Source organism: Phyllobates terribilis, unplaced genomic scaffold, assembly GCF_046119375.1.
Source record: "Phyllobates terribilis strain yellow unplaced genomic scaffold, ASM4611937v1 Scaffold_1024__1_contigs__length_465996, whole genome shotgun sequence".
Lineage (NCBI taxonomy): Eukaryota > Metazoa > Chordata > Amphibia > Anura > Dendrobatidae > Phyllobates > Phyllobates terribilis.
The window spans coordinates 106,234-128,009 of record NW_027363784.1 but is presented as its reverse complement, the minus strand read 5'-3'; the positions used below and the strand labels follow the sequence as shown (position 1 = coordinate 128,009).

The following is a 21,776-nucleotide window of genomic DNA, read 5'->3' as shown; positions in this document are numbered from 1 at the left end:
AAACGCGTGGATTGCAGCAGCAGCAAGCCGAAAAGTGCAGGCATGTAAGGGATCTAGAGGTTGACAACATGTCTTCTTAACGGGAGTCCAGGAGCTCATCTCCACAAATGGACTTTTCAGGATCCTTGGGTGGCTCCGTAGTTTGAAACCAATTCTGGTTATCGCTTCTCGGCCTTTTGGCTAAGATCAAGTGTAGTATCTGTTCTTATCAGTTTAATATCTGATACGTCCCCTATCTGGGGACCATATATTAAATGGATTTTTAGAACAGGGAGATGGAAAAAGAGCTTGCTCTGTCCACTCCACGCATTGACCTGGTATTGCAGTATCTCCAGGACCGGTGCACCCCTTCTTTAATGCAGTTTCTAAAATCAGAAAGAATTGAATTCAATGTTTTTTGTTCATTTTGCTTGTTTGTCGGATTTTGGGATGGACTCTTTGGCTTTGCTTTTCTTCTCCTCATTGGATTTTTCATGTTCAAAGTTGCAGAAGCCAGATTACAAGCTCATTTTGGTTCAACTTCAGCAACTGTGCATTGCATTGCCATGTAATGTGATGCAATGCTATCTTTCTAGCTCTCCCTTTTTACTTCCTTTTGGATAAACAGACATATTAGGCAAGCATTTTGGAGCTTTCACCTAAATAACTACTGGTGGTGAGATAAGCTGCACAATATAATTGACCTTTCAGTATATTGTTGCACACACACCATCTATTTAGCAAATGCCCTTGTTATCAACAGCAGCCTTTTAAACTCACCTGAGCTAACAGGTATGTGCGCTGGTTACTCTGCTGCGCTTAAAATTTCTTTTTTGGTTTGCTACAATGCCTTTTCTGAAACGTTGTCTCCTTCTGCTGGAACACTGACTTCTTTCATTTAATGCCTGCAGACTATAAAAGAGAACCCAACCCAAAAAGTTTGGTTGATTAGTCTGTGGCATTCTGTTAAACTGTTGCTTATGGCGGTCTCTGTGAGCTTCTCAGCGATATTCAGCCAGCCAGGTATCCTGCCTGCAGTAGATGGAATGTGGCAATGGAACGCTGGCTGCGCGTGTCATAATAGGCTCTGAGCCTTTATATACCTGTGCACAGCAGCAGCCACCTTCAGTCTGCTGCTGGACAGCCAGCAGCAGCAGCAGCAGGAGAGGTATGTAATCAGGAGCCCTCCTGCTAAGGGTAGACAGCTGCTCGTTCCACCCCACCCCCCGCCTTAATTGGTTCTCCTCCCTTCCAACGGTGTTGAGGCGGGTGGGAACAGCAGGGGGTGAAGGTGCTGTGTTTAAAGAGGTGGAGTTATGCAGATCTAAAACGCGTGGATTGCAGCAGCAGCAAGCCGAAAAGTGCAGGCATGTAAGGGATCTAGAGGTTGACAACATGTCTTCTTAACGGGAGTCCAGGAGCTCATCTCCACAAATGGACTTTTCAGGATCCTTGGGTGGCTCCGTAGTTTGAAACCAATTCTGGTTATCGCTTCTCGGCCTTTTGGCTAAGATCAAGTGTAGTATCTGTTCTTATCAGTTTAATATCTGATACGTCCCCTATCTGGGGACCATATATTAAATGGATTTTTAGAACAGGGAGATGGAAAAAGAGCTTGCTCTGTCCACTCCACGCATTGACCTGGTATTGCAGTATCTCCAGGACCGGTGCACCCCTTCTTTAATGCAGTTTCTAAAATCAGAAAGAATTGAATTCAATGTTTTTTGTTCATTTTGCTTGTTTGTCGGATTTTGGGATGGACTCTTTGGCTTTGCTTTTCTTCTCCTCATTGGATTTTTCATGTTCAAAGTTGCAGAAGCCAGATTACAAGCTCATTTTGGTTCAACTTCAGCAACTGTGCATTGCATTGCCATGTAATGTGATGCAATGCTATCTTTCTAGCTCTCCCTTTTTACTTCCTTTTGGATAAACAGACATATTAGGCAAGCATTTTGGAGCTTTCACCTAAATAACTACAGGTGGTGAGATAAGCTGCACAATATAATTGACCTTTCAGTATATTGTTGCACACACACCATCTATTTAGCAAATGCCCTTGTTATCAACAGCAGCCTTTTAAACTCACCTGAGCTAACAGGTATGTGCGCTGGTTACTCTGCTGCGCTTAAAATTTCTTTTTTGGTTTGCTACAATGCCTTTTCTGAAACGTTGTCTCCTTCTGCTGGAACACTGACTTCTTTCATTTAATGCCTGCAGACTATAAAAGAGAACCCAACCCAAAAAGTTTGGTTGATTAGTCTGTGGCATTCTGTTAAACTGTTGCTTATGGCGGTCTCTGTGAGCTTCTCAGCGACATTCAGCCAGCCAGGTATCCTGCCTGCAGTAGATGGAATGTGGCAATGGAACGCTGGCTGCGCGTGTCATAATAGGCTCTGAGCCTTTATATACCTGTGCACAGCAGCAGCCACCTTCAGTCTGCTGCTGGACAGCCAGCAGCAGCAGCAGCAGGAGAGGTATGTAATCAGGAGCCCTCCTGCTAAGGGTAGACAGCTGCTCGTTCCACCCCACCCCCCGCCTTAATTGGTTCTCCTCCCTTCCAACGGTGTTGAGGCGGGTGGGAACAGCAGGGGGTGAAGGTGCTGTGTTTAAAGAGGTGGAGTTATGCAGATCTAAAACGCGTGGATTGCAGCAGCAGCAAGCCGAAAAGTGCAGGCATGTAAGGGATCTAGAGGTTGACAACATGTCTTCTTAACGGGAGTCCAGGAGCTCATCTCCACAAATGGACTTTTCAGGATCCTTGGGTGGCTCCGTAGTTTGAAACCAATTCTGGTTATCGCTTCTCGGCCTTTTGGCTAAGATCAAGTGTAGTATCTGTTCTTATCAGTTTAATATCTGATACGTCCCCTATCTGGGGACCATATATTAAATGGATTTTTAGAACAGGGAGATGGAAAAAGAGCTTGCTCTGTCCACTCCACGCATTGACCTGGTATTGCAGTATCTCCAGGACCGGTGCACCCCTTCTTTAATGCAGTTTCTAAAATCAGAAAGAATTGAATTCAATGTTTTTTGTTCATTTTGCTTGTTTGTCGGATTTTGGGATGGACTCTTTGGCTTTGCTTTTCTTCTCCTCATTGGATTTTTCATGTTCAAAGTTGCAGAAGCCAGATTACAAGCTCATTTTGGTTCAACTTCAGCAACTGTGCATTGCATTGCCATGTAATGTGATGCAATGCTATCTTTCTAGCTCTCCCTTTTTACTTCCTTTTGGATAAACAGACATATTAGGCAAGCATTTTGGAGCTTTCACCTAAATAACTACAGGTGGTGAGATAAGCTGCACAATATAATTGACCTTTCAGTATATTGTTGCACACACACCATCTATTTAGCAAATGCCCTTGTTATCAACAGCAGCCTTTTAAACTCACCTGAGCTAACAGGTATGTGCGCTGGTTACTCTGCTGCGCTTAAAATTTCTTTTTTGGTTTGCTACAATGCCTTTTCTGAAACGTTGTCTCCTTCTGCTGGAACACTGACTTCTTTCATTTAATGCCTGCAGACTATAAAAGAGAACCCAACCCAAAAAGTTTGGTTGATTAGTCTGTGGCATTCTGTTAAACTGTTGCTTATGGCGGTCTCTGTGAGCTTCTCAGCGACATTCAGCCAGCCAGGTATCCTGCCTGCAGTAGATGGAATGTGGCAATGGAACGCTGGCTGCGCGTGTCATAATAGGCTCTGAGCCTTTATATACCTGTGCACAGCAGCAGCCACCTTCAGTCTGCTGCTGGACAGCCAGCAGCAGCAGCAGCAGGAGAGGTATGTAATCAGGAGCCCTCCTGCTAAGGGTAGACAGCTGCTCGTTCCACCCCACCCCCGCCTTAATTGGTTCTCCTCCCTTCCAACGGTGTTGAGGCGGGTGGGAACAGCAGGGGGTGAAGGTGCTGTGTTTAAAGAGGTGGAGTTATGCAGATCTAAAACGCGTGGATTGCAGCAGCAGCAAGCCGAAAAGTGCAGGCATGTAAGGGATCTAGAGGTTGACAACATGTCTTCTTAACGGGAGTCCAGGAGCTCATCTCCACAAATGGACTTTTCAGGATCCTTGGGTGGCTCCGTAGTTTGAAACCAATTCTGGTTATCGCTTCTCGGCCTTTTGGCTAAGATCAAGTGCAGTGATCTAGCGGCTGCTGCCTTGGTCTTGGCTGAGAGGTGCTCGGGGTACCCGGCTCCTTGGCCTGGGGGGATCGCTCTGTTTTTCAGCAGGGCTTCACCTCCCTGCTGCTATTAGGGAGTCGGATTAGTCCCCGGGCAACGGGAGGCGATCATCTACCTGGCACTTCGGTGTTGAAGGTTTCTATTGAGAAGAGGAGAACCTGTTTGTGAAGAAGATGTCTGCAGCATCACATGAAGGAGAGGAAGATAATGTGCTTGAATTCGCTAAGGTGCAGAATTCTATTCGTTTGGTTGTTCAGGAGAACTTTCGAGATCAAAAGGATTTTAGGTATGTGATGAGTCAAGTTCTTGTGGATCTTTTTGGTTTGAAGACAGAAGAAGTGTTGGCGATAATGGACTACCCCAGGAGGGGTGTTTATGATATAGTTTTTGTTGACAAAGTTTTTTTTGAAGGATATCTAAGGAAAATGACTGCAAGCCAGGATAAAAGAATGGAGGGGATAAGTGTAATGCCACACTTCCCCGTTAGAGATAAATGGATCATTGTTAAAATGTACTCTCCATTGGTGGACGAAGAGGATGTTCTTACATTTTTGGAGTTTTTTTGTTTGTCAGTAACACCAAAAGGGAAGATTTATAATGAATTTGGTTTTTGGACTTCGAAGTGGAAATTTTTGGTCCGTTTCAAAGAAGATGAGCAGGGGACTGTGTTGCTTCCCCCAGCTAGGTTTAAGTTGGGTAATATAAATGGTGATATTTTTTTCAGTGGTATACCCACTTTTTGTCGAGTTTGTCGTCAATACGGGCATGGAAAGGAAAATTGTTCGGGTGGTGTATGTGGTTTTTGCAAAAAAGGTGATCATGAGTCAAAGGATTGTAAAGATCGGAGGAAGTGCAACTTGTGTCAGGAAGATACGCATGTTTTTAAGAATTGCCCAAAGAGGAAAAGAAATAAAGAGAAGGAGGTAGTGGTTAAAAAGGTTTTGGTAGAGAGAAAGGAGGAAAGTGTAGAAAAGGTGTTGGTGGTAAAGGGAAAAGAAAGCAAACCTGTAGGAGTGCAGAGGGAGATGGAGAAAACAAGAGTAGATTGGGGGGATAGGGTAGAGAGTGAAATGGGAGGTGTAAGTCAGGGAACTGGCCGTGGTAAGGTTAAAAAGCAAGAAAAGAGAAAGGAACAGGAAGTGGAGGTGGCAATGGAAGAAAATATAGTTGTTTTTCAACAACCTATGTTTATAAAGAATGCAGAATATTTTAACCGGTTGTACCGTAAGTTGTATGATGAGAAACGTTTGGACTATCTTATAGAGAATGTTAGGAAAGAACTAATAAGAGATAAAAATGTTTTTTGTGTGAAATATAGAATACCAGATGGTGTATCGAAACAAGTTTTTTCAGCATCAAGGGTTGAAGATTTGTCCCTTAAGGTTCTGAGTTGGGTTGGGGTTCATGCTTTTGATAACGGTTACAAGTATTTTACTTGATGTTATTACTGTTGTTAATACAGTTATAATTTAATTTTTATTTTTTTGGTATCCATTCAGGTTCTGAAACATTTCTTTCTTTGTAAGTATTGTTGTATTTTTGTAATTTTTTTTTCTGACATTAAAAGTACCAAAACCTGATGATGATTTAAGTTGGAGTCCACGTCTTGTCTCCCTTTGGGGAGAAGAGGACTGTGGAGTGGACTTTAATTTTAACCTGAATAGGTTTTAAAAAAAAAAAAAAAAAAATCTGTTCTTATCAGTTTAATATCTGATACGTCCCCTATCTGGGGACCATATATTAAATGGATTTTTAGAACAGGGAGATGGAAAAAGAGCTTGCTCTGTCCACTCCACGCATTGACCTGGTATTGCAGTATCTCCAGGACCGGTGCACCCCTTCTTTAATGCAGTTTCTAAAATCAGAAAGAATTGAATTCAATGTTTTTTGTTCATTTTGCTTGTTTGTCGGATTTTGGGATGGACTCTTTGGCTTTGCTTTTCTTCTCCTCATTGGATTTTTCATGTTCAAAGTTGCAGAAGCCAGATTACAAGCTCATTTTGGTTCAACTTCAGCAACTGTGCATTGCATTGCCATGTAATGTGATGCAATGCTATCTTTCTAGCTCTCCCTTTTTACTTCCTTTTGGATAAACAGACATATTAGGCAAGCATTTTGGAGCTTTCACCTAAATAACTACAGGTGGTGAGATAAGCTGCACAATATAATTGACCTTTCAGTATATTGTTGCACACACACCATCTATTTAGCAAATGCCCTTGTTATCAACAGCAGCCTTTTAAACTCACCTGAGCTAACAGGTATGTGCGCTGGTTACTCTGCTGCGCTTAAAATTTCTTTTTTGGTTTGCTACAATGCCTTTTCTGAAACGTTGTCTCCTTCTGCTGGAACACTGACTTCTTTCATTTAATGCCTGCAGACTATAAAAGAGAACCCAACCCAAAAAGTTTGGTTGATTAGTCTGTGGCATTCTGTTAAACTGTTGCTTATGGCGGTCTCTGTGAGCTTCTCAGCGACATTCAGCCAGCCAGGTATCCTGCCTGCAGTAGATGGAATGTGGCAATGGAACGCTGGCTGCGCGTGTCATAATAGGCTCTGAGCCTTTATATACCTGTGCACAGCAGCAGCCACCTTCAGTCTGCTGCTGGACAGCCAGCAGCAGCAGCAGCAGGAGAGGTATGTAATCAGGAGCCCTCCTGCTAAGGGTAGACAGCTGCTCGTTCCACCCCACCCCCCGCCTTAATTGGTTCTCCTCCCTTCCAACGGTGTTGAGGCGGGTGGGAACAGCAGGGGGTGAAGGTGCTGTGTTTAAAGAGGTGGAGTTATGCAGATCTAAAACGCGTGGATTGCAGCAGCAGCAAGCCGAAAAGTGCAGGCATGTAAGGGATCTAGAGGTTGACAACATGTCTTCTTAACGGGAGTCCAGGAGCTCATCTCCACAAATGGACTTTTCAGGATCCTTGGGTGGCTCCGTAGTTTGAAACCAATTCTGGTTATCGCTTCTCGGCCTTTTGGCTAAGATCAAGTGTAGTATCTGTTCTTATCAGTTTAATATCTGATACGTCCCCTATCTGGGGACCATATATTAAATGGATTTTTAGAACAGGGAGATGGAAAAAGAGCTTGCTCTGTCCACTCCACGCATTGACCTGGTATTGCAGTATCTCCAGGACCGGTGCACCCCTTCTTTAATGCAGTTTCTAAAATCAGAAAGAATTGAATTCAATGTTTTTTGTTCATTTTGCTTGTTTGTTGGATTTTGGGATGGACTCTTTGGCTTTGCTTTTCTTCTCCTCATTGGATTTTTCATGTTCAAAGTTGCAGAAGCCAGATTACAAGCTCATTTTGGTTCAACTTCAGCAACTGTGCATTGCATTGCCATGTAATGTGATGCAATGCTATCTTTCTAGCTCTCCCTTTTTACTTCCTTTTGGATAAACAGACATATTAGGCAAGCATTTTGGAGCTTTCACCTAAATAACTACAGGTGGTGAGATAAGCTGCACAATATAATTGACCTTTCAGTATATTGTTGCACACACACCATCTATTTAGCAAATGCCCTTGTTATCAACAGCAGCCTTTTAAACTCACCTGAGCTAACAGGTATGTGCGCTGGTTACTCTGCTGCGCTTAAAATTTCTTTTTTGGTTTGCTACAATGCCTTTTCTGAAACGTTGTCTCCTTCTGCTGGAACACTGACTTCTTTCATTTAATGCCTGCAGACTATAAAAGAGAACCCAACCCAAAAAGTTTGGTTGATTAGTCTGTGGCATTCTGTTAAACTGTTGCTTATGGCGGTCTCTGTGAGCTTCTCAGCGACATTCAGCCAGCCAGGTATCCTGCCTGCAGTAGATGGAATGTGGCAATGGAACGCTGGCTGCGCGTGTCATAATAGGCTCTGAGCCTTTATATACCTGTGCACAGCAGCAGCCACCTTCAGTCTGCTGCTGGACAGCCAGCAGCAGCAGCAGCAGGAGAGGTATGTAATCAGGAGCCCTCCTGCTAAGGGTAGACAGCTGCTCGTTCCACCCCACCCCCCGCCTTAATTGGTTCTCCTCCCTTCCAACGGTGTTGAGGCGGGTGGGAACAGCAGGGGGTGAAGGTGCTGTGTTTAAAGAGGTGGAGTTATGCAGATCTAAAACGCGTGGATTGCAGCAGCAGCAAGCCGAAAAGTGCAGGCATGTAAGGGATCTAGAGGTTGACAACATGTCTTCTTAACGGGAGTCCAGGAGCTCATCTCCACAAATGGACTTTTCAGGATCCTTGGGTGGCTCCGTAGTTTGAAACCAATTCTGGTTATCGCTTCTCGGCCTTTTGGCTAAGATCAAGTGTAGTATCTGTTCTTATCAGTTTAATATCTGATACGTCCCCTATCTGGGGACCATATATTAAATGGATTTTTAGAACAGGGAGATGGAAAAAGAGCTTGCTCTGTCCACTCCACGCATTGACCTGGTATTGCAGTATCTCCAGGACCGGTGCACCCCTTCTTTAATGCAGTTTCTAAAATCAGAAAGAATTGAATTCAATGTTTTTTGTTCATTTTGCTTGTTTGTTGGATTTTGGGATGGACTCTTTGGCTTTGCTTTTCTTCTCCTCATTGGATTTTTCATGTTCAAAGTTGCAGAAGCCAGATTACAAGCTCATTTTGGTTCAACTTCAGCAACTGTGCATTGCATTGCCATGTAATGTGATGCAATGCTATCTTTCTAGCTCTCCCTTTTTACTTCCTTTTGGATAAACAGACATATTAGGCAAGCATTTTGGAGCTTTCACCTAAATAACTACAGGTGGTGAGATAAGCTGCACAATATAATTGACCTTTCAGTATATTGTTGCACACACACCATCTATTTAGCAAATGCCCTTGTTATCAACAGCAGCCTTTTAAACTCACCTGAGCTAACAGGTATGTGCGCTGGTTACTCTGCTGCGCTTAAAATTTCTTTTTTGGTTTGCTACAATGCCTTTTCTGAAACGTTGTCTCCTTCTGCTGGAACACTGACTTCTTTCATTTAATGCCTGCAGACTATAAAAGAGAACCCAACCCAAAAAGTTTGGTTGATTAGTCTGTGGCATTCTGTTAAACTGTTGCTTATGGCGGTCTCTGTGAGCTTCTCAGCGACATTCAGCCAGCCAGGTATCCTGCCTGCAGTAGATGGAATGTGGCAATGGAACGCTGGCTGCGCGTGTCATAATAGGCTCTGAGCCTTTATATACCTGTGCACAGCAGCAGCCACCTTCAGTCTGCTGCTGGACAGCCAGCAGCAGCAGCAGCAGGAGAGGTATGTAATCAGGAGCCCTCCTGCTAAGGGTAGACAGCTGCTCGTTTCACCCCACCCCCCGCCTTAATTGGTTCTCCTCCCTTCCAACGGTGTTGAGGCGGGTGGGAACAGCAGGGGGTGAAGGTGCTGTGTTTAAAGAGGTGGAGTTATGCAGATCTAAAACGCGTGGATTGCAGCAGCAGCAAGCCGAAAAGTGCAGGCATGTAAGGGATCTAGAGGTTGACAACATGTCTTCTTAACGGGAGTCCAGGAGCTCATCTCCACAAATGGACTTTTCAGGATCCTTGGGTGGCTCCGTAGTTTGAAACCAATTCTGGTTATCGCTTCTCGGCCTTTTGGCTAAGATCAAGTGTAGTATCTGTTCTTATCAGTTTAATATCTGATACGTCCCCTATCTGGGGACCATATATTAAATGGATTTTTAGAACAGGGAGATGGAAAAAGAGCTTGCTCTGTCCACTCCACGCATTGACCTGGTATTGCAGTATCTCCAGGACCGGTGCACCCCTTCTTTAATGCAGTTTCTAAAATCAGAAAGAATTGAATTCAATGTTTTTTGTTCATTTTGCTTGTTTGTTGGATTTTGGGATGGACTCTTTGGCTTTGCTTTTCTTCTCCTCATTGGATTTTTCATGTTCAAAGTTGCAAAAGCCAGATTACAAGCTCATTTTGGTTCAACTTCAGCAACTGTGCATTGCATTGCCATGTAATGTGATGCAATGCTATCTTTCTAGCTCTCCCTTTTTACTTCCTTTTGGATAAACAGACATATTAGGCAAGCATTTTGGAGCTTTCACCTAAATAACTACAGGTGGTGAGATAAGCTGCACAATATAATTGACCTTTCAGTATATTGTTGCACACACACCATCTATTTAGCAAATGCCCTTGTTATCAACAGCAGCCTTTTAAACTCACCTGAGCTAACAGGTATGTGCGCTGGTTACTCTGCTGCGCTTAAAATTTCTTTTTTGGTTTGCTACAATGCCTTTTCTGAAACGTTGTCTCCTTCTGCTGGAACACTGACTTCTTTCATTTAATGCCTGCAGACTATAAAAGAGAACCCAACCCAAAAAGTTTGGTTGATTAGTCTGTGGCATTCTGTTAAACTGTTGCTTATGGCGGTCTCTGTGAGCTTCTCAGCGACATTCAGCCAGCCAGGTATCCTGCCTGCAGTAGATGGAATGTGGCAATGGAACGCTGGCTGCGCGTGTCATAATAGGCTCTGAGCCTTTATATACCTGTGCACAGCAGCAGCCACCTTCAGTCTGCTGCTGGACAGCCAGCAGCAGCAGGAGAGGTATGTAATCAGGAGCCCTCCTGCTAAGGGTAGACAGCTGCTCGTTCCACCCCACCCCCCGCCTTAATTGGTTCTCCTCCCTTCCAACGGTGTTGAGGCGGGTGGGAACAGCAGGGGGTGAAGGTGCTGTGTTTAAAGAGGTGGAGTTATGCAGATCTAAAACGCGTGGATTGCAGCAGCAGCAAGCCGAAAAGTGCAGGCATGTAAGGGATCTAGAGGTTGACAACATGTCTTCTTAACGGGAGTCCAGGAGCTCATCTCCACAAATGGACTTTTCAGGATCCTTGGGTGGCTCCGTAGTTTGAAACCAATTCTGGTTATCGCTTCTCGGCCTTTTGGCTAAGATCAAGTGTAGTATCTGTTCTTATCAGTTTAATATCTGATACGTCCCCTATCTGGGGACCATATATTAAATGGATTTTTAGAACAGGGAGATGGAAAAAGAGCTTGCTCTGTCCACTCCACGCATTGACCTGGTATTGCAGTATCTCCAGGACCGGTGCACCCCTTCTTTAATGCAGTTTCTAAAATCAGAAAGAATTGAATTCAATGTTTTTTGTTCATTTTGCTTGTTTGTCGGATTTTGGGATGGACTCTTTGGCTTTGCTTTTCTTCTCCTCATTGGATTTTTCATGTTCAAAGTTGCAGAAGCCAGATTACAAGCTCATTTTGGTTCAACTTCAGCAACTGTGCATTGCATTGCCATGTAATGTGATGCAATGCTATCTTTCTAGCTCTCCCTTTTTACTTCCTTTTGGATAAACAGACATATTAGGCAAGCATTTTGGAGCTTTCACCTAAATAACTACAGGTGGTGAGATAAGCTGCACAATATAATTGACCTTTCAGTATATTGTTGCACACACACCATCTATTTAGCAAATGCCCTTGTTATCAACAGCAGCCTTTTAAACTCACCTGAGCTAACAGGTATGTGCGCTGGTTACTCTGCTGCGCTTAAAATTTCTTTTTTGGTTTGCTACAATGCCTTTTCTGAAACGTTGTCTCCTTCTGCTGGAACACTGACTTCTTTCATTTAATGCCTGCAGACTATAAAAGAGAACCCAACCCAAAAAGTTTGGTTGATTAGTCTGTGGCATTCTGTTAAACTGTTGCTTATGGCGGTCTCTGTGAGCTTCTCAGCGACATTCAGCCAGCCAGGTATCCTGCCTGCAGTAGATGGAATGTGGCAATGGAACGCTGGCTGCGCGTGTCATAATAGGCTCTGAGCCTTTATATACCTGTGCACAGCAGCAGCCACCTTCAGTCTGCTGCTGGACAGCCAGCAGCAGCAGCAGCAGGAGAGGTATGTAATCAGGAGCCCTCCTGCTAAGGGTAGACAGCTGCTCGTTCCACCCCACCCCCCGCCTTAATTGGTTCTCCTCCCTTCCAACGGTGTTGAGGCGGGTGGGAACAGCAGGGGGTGAAGGTGCTGTGTTTAAAGAGGTGGAGTTATGCAGATCTAAAACGCGTGGATTGCAGCAGCAGCAAGCCGAAAAGTGCAGGCATGTAAGGGATCTAGAGGTTGACAACATGTCTTCTTAACGGGAGTCCAGGAGCTCATCTCCACAAATGGACTTTTCAGGATCCTTGGGTGGCTCCGTAGTTTGAAACCAATTCTGGTTATCGCTTCTCGGCCTTTTGGCTAAGATCAAGTGTAGTATCTGTTCTTATCAGTTTAATATCTGATACGTCCCCTATCTGGGGACCATATATTAAATGGATTTTTAGAACAGGGAGATGGAAAAAGAGCTTGCTCTGTCCACTCCACGCATTGACCTGGTATTGCAGTATCTCCAGGACCGGTGCACCCCTTCTTTAATGCAGTTTCTAAAATCAGAAAGAATTGAATTCAATGTTTTTTGTTCATTTTGCTTGTTTGTTGGATTTTGGGATGGACTCTTTGGCTTTGCTTTTCTTCTCCTCATTGGATTTTTCATGTTCAAAGTTGCAGAAGCCAGATTACAAGCTCATTTTGGTTCAACTTCAGCAACTGTGCATTGCATTGCCATGTAATGTGATGCAATGCTATCTTTCTAGCTCTCCCTTTTTACTTCCTTTTGGATAAACAGACATATTAGGCAAGCATTTTGGAGCTTTCACCTAAATAACTACAGGTGGTGAGATAAGCTGCACAATATAATTGACCTTTCAGTATATTGTTGCACACACACCATCTATTTAGCAAATGCCCTTGTTATCAACAGCAGCCTTTTAAACTCACCTGAGCTAACAGGTATGTGCGCTGGTTACTCTGCTGCGCTTAAAATTTCTTTTTTGGTTTGCTACAATGCCTTTTCTGAAACGTTGTCTCCTTCTGCTGGAACACTGACTTCTTTCATTTAATGCCTGCAGACTATAAAAGAGAACCCAACCCAAAAAGTTTGGTTGATTAGTCTGTGGCATTCTGTTAAACTGTTGCTTATGGCGGTCTCTGTGAGCTTCTCAGCGACATTCAGCCAGCCAGGTATCCTGCCTGCAGTAGATGGAATGTGGCAATGGAACGCTGGCTGCGTGTGTCATAATAGGCTCTGAGCCTTTATATACCTGTGCACAGCAGCAGCCACCTTCAGTCTGCTGCTGGACAGCCAGCAGCAGCAGCAGCAGCAGGAGAGGTATGTAATCAGGAGCCCTCCTGCTAAGGGTAGACAGCTGCTCGTTCCACCCCACCCCCCGCCTTAATTGGTTCTCCTCCCTTCCAACGGTGTTGAGGCGGGTGGGAACAGCAGGGGGTGAAGGTGCTGTGTTTAAAGAGGTGGAGTTATGCAGATCTAAAACGCGTGGATTGCAGCAGCAGCAAGCCGAAAAGTGCAGGCATGTAAGGGATCTAGAGGTTGACAACATGTCTTCTTAACGGGAGTCCAGGAGCTCATCTCCACAAATGGACTTTTCAGGATCCTTGGGTGGCTCCGTAGTTTGAAACCAATTCTGGTTATCGCTTCTCGGCCTTTTGGCTAAGATCAAGTGTAGTATCTGTTCTTATCAGTTTAATATCTGATACGTCCCCTATCTGGGGACCATATATTAAATGGATTTTTAGAACAGGGAGATGGAAAAAGAGCTTGCTCTGTCCACTCCACGCATTGACCTGGTATTGCAGTATCTCCAGGACCGGTGCACCCCTTCTTTAATGCAGTTTCTAAAATCAGAAAGAATTGAATTCAATGTTTTTTGTTCATTTTGCTTGTTTGTCGGATTTTGGGATGGACTCTTTGGCTTTGCTTTTCTTCTCCTCATTGGATTTTTCATGTTCAAAGTTGCAGAAGCCAGATTACAAGCTCATTTTGGTTCAACTTCAGCAACTGTGCATTGCATTGCCATGTAATGTGATGCAATGCTATCTTTCTAGCTCTCCCTTTTTACTTCCTTTTGGATAAACAGACATATTAGGCAAGCATTTTGGAGCTTTCACCTAAATAACTACAGGTGGTGAGATAAGCTGCACAATATAATTGACCTTTCAGTATATTGTTGCACACACACCATCTATTTAGCAAATGCCCTTGTTATCAACAGCAGCCTTTTAAACTCACCTGAGCTAACAGGTATGTGCGCTGGTTACTCTGCTGCGCTTAAAATTTCTTTTTTGGTTTGCTACAATGCCTTTTCTGAAACGTTGTCTCCTTCTGCTGGAACACTGACTTCTTTCATTTAATGCCTGCAGACTATAAAAGAGAACCCAACCCAAAAAGTTTGGTTGATTAGTCTGTGGCATTCTGTTAAACTGTTGCTTATGGCGGTCTCTGTGAGCTTCTCAGCGACATTCAGCCAGCCAGGTATCCTGCCTGCAGTAGATGGAATGTGGCAATGGAACGCTGGCTGCGCGTGTCATAATAGGCTCTGAGCCTTTATATACCTGTGCACAGCAGCAGCCACCTTCAGTCTGCTGCTGGACAGCCAGCAGCAGCAGCAGCAGCAGGAGAGGTATGTAATCAGGAGCCCTCCTGCTAAGGGTAGACAGCTGCTCGTTCCACCCCACCCCCCGCCTTAATTGGTTCTCCTCCCTTCCAACGGTGTTGAGGCGGGTGGGAACAGCAGGGGGTGAAGGTGCTGTGTTTAAAGAGGTGGAGTTATGCAGATCTAAAACGCGTGGATTGCAGCAGCAGCAAGCCGAAAAGTGCAGGCATGTAAGGGATCTAGAGGTTGACAACATGTCTTCTTAACGGGAGTCCAGGAGCTCATCTCCACAAATGGACTTTTCAGGATCCTTGGGTGGCTCCGTAGTTTGAAACCAATTCTGGTTATCGCTTCTCGGCCTTTTGGCTAAGATCAAGTGTAGTATCTGTTCTTATCAGTTTAATATCTGATACGTCCCCTATCTGGGGACCATATATTAAATGGATTTTTAGAACAGGGAGATGGAAAAAGAGCTTGCTCTGTCCACTCCACGCATTGACCTGGTATTGCAGTATCTCCAGGACCGGTGCACCCCTTCTTTAATGCAGTTTCTAAAATCAGAAAGAATTGAATTCAATGTTTTTTGTTCATTTTGCTTGTTTGTCGGATTTTGGGATGGACTCTTTGGCTTTGCTTTTCTTCTCCTCATTGGATTTTTCATGTTCAAAGTTGCAGAAGCCAGATTACAAGCTCATTTTGGTTCAACTTCAGCAACTGTGCATTGCATTGCCATGTAATGTGATGCAATGCTATCTTTCTAGCTCTCCCTTTTTACTTCCTTTTGGATAAACAGACATATTAGGCAAGCATTTTGGAGCTTTCACCTAAATAACTACAGGTGGTGAGATAAGCTGCACAATATAATTGACCTTTCAGTATATTGTTGCACACACACCATCTATTTAGCAAATGCCCTTGTTATCAACAGCAGCCTTTTAAACTCACCTGAGCTAACAGGTATGTGCGCTGGTTACTCTGCTGCGCTTAAAATTTCTTTTTTGGTTTGCTACAATGCCTTTTCTGAAACGTTGTCTCCTTCTGCTGGAACACTGACTTCTTTCATTTAATGCCTGCAGACTATAAAAGAGAACCCAACCCAAAAAGTTTGGTTGATTAGTCTGTGGCATTCTGTTAAACTGTTGCTTATGGCGGTCTCTGTGAGCTTCTCAGCGACATTCAGCCAGCCAGGTATCCTGCCTGCAGTAGATGGAATGTGGCAATGGAACGCTGGCTGCGCGTGTCATAATAGGCTCTGAGCCTTTATATACCTGTGCACAGCAGCAGCCACCTTCAGTCTGCTGCTGGACAGCCAGCAGCAGCAGCAGCAGGAGAGGTATGTAATCAGGAGCCCTCCTGCTAAGGGTAGACAGCTGCTCGTTCCACCCCACCCCCCGCCTTAATTGGTTCTCCTCCCTTCCAACGGTGTTGAGGCGGGTGGGAACAGCAGGGGGTGAAGGTGCTGTGTTTAAAGAGGTGGAGTTATGCAGATCTAAAACGCGTGGATTGCAGCAGCAGCAAGCCGAAAAGTGCAGGCATGTAAGGGATCTAGAGGTTGACAACATGTCTTCTTAACGGGAGTCCAGGAGCTCATCTCCACAAATGGACTTTTCAGGATCCTTGGGTGGCTCCGTAGTTTGAAACCAATTCTGGTTATCGCTTCTCGGCCTTTTGGCTAAGATCAGGTGTAGTATATTTCGAAAAGGCGGTTTTGGATGTTGACCGCCCTAGTAGATTGATACATTATGCACACTGGGGTTTAGGCGCTTGTTAGTATGCCAGGTGGCTAATATAGCCATCTGGTGGAAAGCATGGCCCCCCAGGATCGACGCCATTGGGCCGGGGAAGATCGAAAGCCCGAAGTGTGAAGTGCCCCAGGAGTGGTGACCCTGGGGTGCCTTAACTCACTGGGATTGGGAACCCCACTTGAGTTTATGGCACATTTGCACAAGCACTTCAAATTTTCTTTCTTCGCACACACCCTTATTCCGGGCCTTCTGGCCTTAGGATGGGGAATTTTTCAATTCCCGGTCGAAGGTCCGGGCAGTATTATACTGTGAAACCTTCACTATTTATTTAATTTCTTTGTCACTGTGTGTCCACTTATTCACGTGTGTCACGTCCTACTAGGACTTTGTCGGGATGCGGTTCCCTTACGGGTTCCTCTCTTGGCAGGTCTAGGGGGGGAGTGTGTGGCCATCAGGTTCCGCTCCCCCCTGAACCCCCCCTGGCTCTCCTCTTTTGGGAGGAGAGCTTTGTTGGCTCCCCTCTTCCGGGAGGGGAGCACAGTCTTTGGCTCCCAGTGCCTTGCTCGGGTGAGAACTCGGGCAGGTGCTGGGGGTAAGATTGGGTCGCCTCTGGCTTCGGCTGGAGGTGGCTTTTTGTCCCTGTTCCTCGCTGTGGCCTTTTGGCTCGGAGGGACGGGGAATGGTTTGGGGGACCCTTCTCCTTTTGGAGAGGGTTTCAAGAAGACCAGCATCCTAGTGCACTTTTTTTGTGGCACTTGTCACTTTTTTAAGCGCACTCGGGTTTTGTACACGAATTCGGGCTTTCGATAAAATAAAAAAATCTGTTCTTATCAGTTTAATATCTGATACGTCCCCTATCTGGGGACCATATATTAAATGGATTTTTAGAACAGGGAGATGGAAAAAGAGCTTGCTCTGTCCACTCCACGCATTGACCTGGTATTGCAGTATCTCCAGGACCGGTGCACCCCTTCTTTAATGCAGTTTCTAAAATCAGAAAGAATTGAATTCAATGTTTTTTGTTCATTTTGCTTGTTTGTCGGATTTTGGGATGGACTCTTTGGCTTTGCTTTTCTTCTCCTCATTGGATTTTTCATGTTCAAAGTTGCAGAAGCCAGATTACAAGCTCATTTTGGTTCAACTTCAGCAACTGTGCATTGCATTGCCATGTAATGTGATGCAATGCTATCTTTCTAGCTCTCCCTTTTTACTTCCTTTTGGATAAACAGACATATTAGGCAAGCATTTTGGAGCTTTCACCTAAATAACTACAGGTGGTGAGATAAGCTGCACAATATAATTGACCTTTCAGTATATTGTTGCACACACACCATCTATTTAGCAAATGCCCTTGTTATCAACAGCAGCCTTTTAAACTCACCTTTTAAACAGGTATGTGCGCTGGTTACTCTGCTGCGCTTAAAATTTCTTTTTTGGTTTGCTACAATGCCTTTTCTGAAACGTTGTCTCCTTCTGCTGGAACACTGACTTCTTTCATTTAATGCCTGCAGACTATAAAAGAGAACCCAACCCAAAAAGTTTGGTTGATTAGTCTGTGGCATTCTGTTAAACTGTTGCTTATGGCGGTCTCTGTGAGCTTCTCAGCGACATTCAGCCAGCCAGGTATCCTGCCTGCAGTAGATGGAATGTGGCAATGGAACGCTGGCTGCGCGTGTCATAATAGGCTCTGAGCCTTTATATACCTGTGCACAGCAGCAGCCACCTTCAGTCTGCTGCTGGACAGCCAGCAGCAGCAGCAGCAGGAGAGGTATGTAATCAGGAGCCCTCCTGCTAAGGGTAGACAGCTGCTCGTTCCACCCCACCCCCCGCCTTAATTGGTTCTCCTCCCTTCCAACGGTGTTGAGGCGGGTGGGAACAGCAGGGGGTGAAGGTGCTGTGTTTAAAGAGGTGGAGTTATGCAGATCTAAAACGCGTGGATTGCAGCAGCAGCAAGCCGAAAAGTGCAGGCATGTAAGGGATCTAGAGGTTGACAACATGTCTTCTTAACGGGAGTCCAGGAGCTCATCTCCACAAATGGACTTTTCAGGATCCTTGGGTGGCTCCGTAGTTTGAAACCAATTCTGGTTATCGCTTCTCGGCCTTTTGGCTAAGATCAAGTGCAGTGATCTAGTGGCTGCTGCCTTGGTCTTGGCTGAGAGGTGCTCGGGGTACCCGGCTCCTTGGCCTGGGGGGATCGCTCTGTTTTTCAGCAGGGCTTCACCTCCCTGCTGCTATTAGGGAGTCGGATTAGTCCCCGGGCAACGGGAGGCGATCATCTACCTGGCACTTCGGTGTTGAAGGTTTCTATTGAGAAGAGGAGAACCTGTTTGTGAAGAAGATGTCTGCAGCATCACATGAAGGAGAGGAAGATCATGTGCCTGAATTCGCTAAGGTGCAGAATTCTATTCGTTTGGTTGTTCAGGAGAACTTTCGAGATCAAAAGGATTTTAGGTATGTGATGAGTTAAGTTCTTGTGGATCTTTTTGGTTTGAAGACAGAAGAAGTGTTGGCGATAATGGACTACCCCAGGAGGGGTGTTTATGATATAGTTTTTGTTGACAAAGTTTTTTTTGAAGGATATCTAAGGAAAATGACTGCAAGCCAGGATAAAAGAATGGAGGGGATAAGTGTAATGCCACACTTCCCCGTTAGAGATAAATGGATCATTGTTAAAATGTACTCTCCATTGGTGGACGAAGAGGATGTTCTTACATTTTTGGAGTTTTTTTGTTTGTCAGTAACACCAAAAGGGAAGATTTATAATGAATTTGGTTTTTGGACTTCGAAGTGGAAATTTTTGGTCCGTTTCAAAGAAGATGAGCAGGGGACTGTGTTGCTTCCCCCAGCTAGGTTTAAGTTGGGTAATATAAATGGTGATATTTTTTTCAGTGGTATACCCACTTTTTGTCGAGTTTGTCGTCAATACAGGCATGGAAAGGAAAATTGTTCGGGTGGTGTATGTGGTTTTTGCAAAAAAGGTGATCATGAGTCAAAGGATTGTAAAGATCGGAGGAAGTGCAACTTGTGTCAGGAAGATACGCATGTTTTTAAGAATTGCCCAAAGAGGAAAAGAAATAAAGAGAAGGAGGTAGTGGTTAAAAAGGTTTTGGTAGAGAGAAAGGAGGAAAGTGTAGAAAAGGTGTTGGTGGTAAAGGGAAAAGAAAGCAAACCTGTAGGAGTGCAGAGGGAGATGGAGAAAACAAGAGTAGATTGGGGGGATAGGGTAGAGAGTGAAATGGGAGGTGTAAGTCAGGGAACTGGCCGTGGTAAGGTTAAAAAGCAAGAAAAGAGAAAGGAACAGGAAGTGGAGGTGGCAATGGAAGAAAATATAGTTGTTTTTCAACAACCTATGTTTATAAAGAATGCAGAATATTTTAACCGGTTGTACCGTAAGTTGTATGATGAGAAACGTTTGGACTATCTTATAGAGAATGTTAGGAAAGAACTAATAAGAGATAAAAATGTTTTTTGTGTGAAATATAGAATACCAGATGGTGTATCGAAACAAGTTTTTTCAGCATCAAGGGTTGAAGATTTGTCCCTTAAGGTTCTGAGTTGGGTTGGGGTTCATGCTTTTGATAATGGTTACAAGTATTTTACTTGATGTTATTACTGTTGTTAATACAGTTATAATTTAATTTTTATTTTTTTGGTATCCATTCAGGTTCTGAAACATTTCTTTCTTTGTAAGTATTGTTGTATTTTTGTATTTTTTTTTTCTGACATTAAAAGTACCAAAACCTGATGATGATTTAAGTTGGAGTCCACGTCTTTTCTCCCTTTGGGGAGAAGAGGACTGTGGAGTGGACTTTAATTTTAACCTGAATAGGTTTTTAAAAAAAAAAAAAAAAAAAAAAAAATCTGTTCTTATCAGTTTAATATCTGATACGTCCCCTATCTGGGGACCATATATTAAATGGATTTTTAGAACAGGGAGATGGAAAAAGAGCTTGCTCTGTCCACTCCACGCATTGACCTGGTATTGCAGTATCTCCAGGACCGGTGCACCCCTTCTTTAATGCAGTTTCTAAAATCAGAAAGAATTGAATTCAATGTTTTTTGTTCATTTTGCTTGTTTGTCGGATTTTGGGATGGACTCTTTGGCTTTGCTTTTCTTCTCCTCATTGGATTTTTCATGTTCAAAGTTGCAGAAGCCAGATTACAAGCTCATTTTGGTTCAACTTCAGCAACTGTGCATTGCATTGCCATGTAATGTGATGCAATGCTATCTTTCTAGCTCTCCCTTTTTACTTCCTTTTGGATAAACAGACATATTAGGCAAGCATTTTGGAGCTTTCACCTAAATAACTACAGGTGGTGAGATAAGCTGCACAATATAATTGACCTTTCAGTATATTGTTGCACACACACCATCTATTTAGCAAATGCCCTTGTTATCAACAGCAGCCTTTTAAACTCACCTGAGCTAACAGGTATGTGCGCTGGTTACTCTGCTGCGCTTAAAATTTCTTTTTTGGTTTGCTACAATGCCTTTTCTGAAACGTTGTCTCCTTCTGCTGGAACACTGACTTCTTTCATTTAATGCCTGCAGACTATAAAAGAGAACCCAACCCAAAAAGTTTGGTTGATTAGTCTGTGGCATTCTGTTAAACTGTTGCTTATGGCGGTCTCTGTGAGCTTCTCAGCGACATTCAGCCAGCCAGGTATCCTGCCTGCAGTAGATGGAATGTGGCAATGGAACGCTGGCTGCGCGTGTCATAATAGGCTCTGAGCCTTTATATACCTGTGCACAGCAGCAGCCACCTTCAGTCTGCTGCTGGACAGCCAGCAGCAGCAGCAGCAGGAGAGGTATGTAATCAGGAGCCCTCCTGCTAAGGGTAGACAGCTGCTCGTTCCACCCCACCCCCCGCCTTAATTGGTTCTCCTCCCTTCCAACGGTGTTGAGGCGGGTGGGAACAGCAGGGGGTGAAGGTGCTGTGTTTAAAGAGGTGGAGTTATGCAGATCTAAAACGCGTGGATTGCAGCAGCAGCAAGCCGAAAAGTGCAGGCATGTAAGGGATCTAGAGGTTGACAACATGTCTTCTTAACGGGAGTCCAGGAGCTCATCTCCACAAATGGACTTTTCAGGATCCTTGGGTGGCTCCGTAGTTTGAAACCAATTCTGGTTATCGCTTCTCGGCCTTTTGGCTAAGATCAAGTGTAGTATCTGTTCTTATCAGTTTAATATCTGATACGTCCCCTATCTGGGGACCATATATTAAATGGATTTTTAGAACAGGGAGATGGAAAAAGAGCTTGCTCTGTCCACTCCACGCATTGACCTGGTATTGCAGTATCTCCAGGAGCGGTGCACCCCTTCTTTAATGCAGTTTCTAAAATCAGAAAGAATTGAATTCAATGTTTTTTGTTCATTTTGCTTGTTTGTCGGATTTTGGGATGGACTCTTTGGCTTTGCTTTTCTTCTCCTCA

General features: G+C 44.2%; 13 non-coding genes and 1 pseudogene across 13 annotated transcripts; all 14 read left to right on the top strand.

Moving 5' to 3' along the window:
* Positions 1-160: 160 nt before the first annotated feature.
* On the top strand, positions 161-351 carry LOC141241689 (U2 spliceosomal RNA). Its single transcript, XR_012306390.1, has one exon. It is a non-coding gene; the product is annotated as a U2 spliceosomal RNA (small nuclear RNA).
* A 1,115-nt stretch (positions 352-1,466) lies between these two features.
* LOC141241688 (U2 spliceosomal RNA) lies at positions 1,467-1,657 on the top strand. Its single transcript, XR_012306389.1, has one exon. It is a non-coding gene; the product is annotated as a U2 spliceosomal RNA (small nuclear RNA).
* Positions 1,658-2,772: 1,115 nt separating this feature from the next.
* On the top strand, positions 2,773-2,963 carry LOC141241687 (U2 spliceosomal RNA). The gene has a single exon (XR_012306388.1). It is a non-coding gene; the product is annotated as a U2 spliceosomal RNA (small nuclear RNA).
* A 2,852-nt stretch (positions 2,964-5,815) lies between these two features.
* On the top strand, positions 5,816-5,996 carry LOC141241894 (U2 spliceosomal RNA; annotated as a pseudogene).
* A 1,115-nt stretch (positions 5,997-7,111) lies between these two features.
* Positions 7,112-7,302, top strand: LOC141241984 (U2 spliceosomal RNA). Its single transcript, XR_012306640.1, has one exon. It is a non-coding gene; the product is annotated as a U2 spliceosomal RNA (small nuclear RNA).
* A 1,115-nt stretch (positions 7,303-8,417) lies between these two features.
* On the top strand, positions 8,418-8,608 carry LOC141241983 (U2 spliceosomal RNA). Its single transcript, XR_012306639.1, has one exon. It is a non-coding gene; the product is annotated as a U2 spliceosomal RNA (small nuclear RNA).
* Positions 8,609-9,723: 1,115 nt separating this feature from the next.
* Positions 9,724-9,914, top strand: LOC141241982 (U2 spliceosomal RNA). Its single transcript, XR_012306638.1, has one exon. It is a non-coding gene; the product is annotated as a U2 spliceosomal RNA (small nuclear RNA).
* Positions 9,915-11,023: 1,109 nt separating this feature from the next.
* Positions 11,024-11,214, top strand: LOC141241981 (U2 spliceosomal RNA). Its single transcript, XR_012306637.1, has one exon. It is a non-coding gene; the product is annotated as a U2 spliceosomal RNA (small nuclear RNA).
* Positions 11,215-12,329: 1,115 nt separating this feature from the next.
* LOC141241980 (U2 spliceosomal RNA) lies at positions 12,330-12,520 on the top strand. The gene has a single exon (XR_012306636.1). It is a non-coding gene; the product is annotated as a U2 spliceosomal RNA (small nuclear RNA).
* Positions 12,521-13,638: 1,118 nt separating this feature from the next.
* Positions 13,639-13,829, top strand: LOC141241978 (U2 spliceosomal RNA). The gene has a single exon (XR_012306634.1). It is a non-coding gene; the product is annotated as a U2 spliceosomal RNA (small nuclear RNA).
* A 1,118-nt stretch (positions 13,830-14,947) lies between these two features.
* LOC141241977 (U2 spliceosomal RNA) lies at positions 14,948-15,138 on the top strand. Its single transcript, XR_012306633.1, has one exon. It is a non-coding gene; the product is annotated as a U2 spliceosomal RNA (small nuclear RNA).
* A 1,997-nt stretch (positions 15,139-17,135) lies between these two features.
* Positions 17,136-17,319, top strand: LOC141241892 (U2 spliceosomal RNA). Its single transcript, XR_012306583.1, has one exon. It is a non-coding gene; the product is annotated as a U2 spliceosomal RNA (small nuclear RNA).
* Positions 17,320-20,171: 2,852 nt separating this feature from the next.
* Positions 20,172-20,359, top strand: LOC141241899 (U2 spliceosomal RNA). The gene has a single exon (XR_012306586.1). It is a non-coding gene; the product is annotated as a U2 spliceosomal RNA (small nuclear RNA).
* Positions 20,360-21,474: 1,115 nt separating this feature from the next.
* Positions 21,475-21,665, top strand: LOC141241979 (U2 spliceosomal RNA). Its single transcript, XR_012306635.1, has one exon. It is a non-coding gene; the product is annotated as a U2 spliceosomal RNA (small nuclear RNA).
* The last annotated feature ends 111 nt before the right edge of the window (positions 21,666-21,776 follow it).